Source organism: Brassica oleracea, chromosome C5, assembly GCF_000695525.1.
Source record: "Brassica oleracea var. oleracea cultivar TO1000 chromosome C5, BOL, whole genome shotgun sequence".
NCBI classification, from domain to species: domain Eukaryota; kingdom Viridiplantae; phylum Streptophyta; class Magnoliopsida; order Brassicales; family Brassicaceae; genus Brassica; species Brassica oleracea.
In genome coordinates, this window is record NC_027752.1 from 9,039,021 (window position 1) to 9,040,363 (window position 1,343).

Genomic DNA, 1,343 nt, shown 5'->3' on the forward strand with positions numbered 1-1,343 from the left:
TTAAGCCGTCATAACTTAAAAATGGAGATATTCTGTTTTTCCCGATCTATCTAATTATCTTCGAATACTTCGTATTTATCCGCGGAAACTTGACATTTATCTTACCTTGCGAACCAAGCATAAACCGTCCTACGGTTTATGGGCTTTTGGTTAAGAAATCGTAAGAGGATTTCGAGTCACGTCTTAGGTCTCTTTGGGTCGTTGTTTGAATCGAAACGTTTATTACGGCTTCTTTCGATAAAAATAAACTTTCTGCAGTTTTTATCGTAAAGTTCGATTGCTGAATTCAAATTACGAGAAACATGAAATGGGTTGGCTATGGTCTTCAGGAGATAGCATTAAAGAGTAGACGAGAATGCATGGATTCGTGGCGTATCAATTTTTAAGAAAGCATGGTCGCTACGTAGCGACCGAGTGGTGTGCGTGCTCGGTCGCTATGTAGTGACCGAGCTTCGGGGAGAGCTCGGTCGCAACGTAGTGACCGAGCCGTGTACGTGCTCGGTCGATACGTAGCGACCGAGCTTCAGTGAGAGCTCGGTCGCTACGTAGAGACCGAGCTTCGGTGAGAGATCGGTCGCTACGTAGCGACCGAGCCGTGTACGTGCTCGGTCATTGCGTAGCGACCGATTCAGACATTGATTCCGTCGTGACCGATTTTGACCCCAACAGTTAGCCCCCAGCTCGTTAGAACCATGAGCTTCTAGCGTGAGATTTTAGCGAGTGGTTGGCAAGTTAGGTGAGCTAGGCGGAATTAATGGTCGAAAAGGTCCGTGGTAAGTGGTCTTCTCGGTCTTCTAAAAGTATAACGCGATAAGATTGGGGTTGCGCCTTGTGACGGCTGCCTACGTACCCTTGTTGAAGGGATCAAGCCTTTCGTTGTTCGTCTTGGAGTTAAGGTTCATATGACTAGTTTTCCAGCGAGACCTTTACGGTCTAGTTTTTATGTAGAGGTTATCAGGCGTGTTGCTGCCGATGGCATTTTATATGGGTGTAGAAGGAAGACTACGAGTTGTCATCTCGTAATCTAACTCTGTGTGAACTTCTATATCCTTGATCTGTTTCGAGAGTTTTCTGCAGTGTGTAAACTTTCGGGATTTCTGAAGACGCTCGAATATTGGCAAAGAGACAAATTTTGGGATCTCGTATCAAGGTTTTTGCTATTATGCCTAGAGATGTCAGAGACCAGTGCGCTGGGTTTAGGGCAAGACCTAGGTTTACTCAAGGTTTTAGAGGGTGCGATGACTAATTCGACTTACATATCCCATTTCAGTTTCATCCAGATTCCATACCGATTTAAAGTCCGTGATAGGTTCTCGGCTTATACGACTTGTATGGTTGGAACC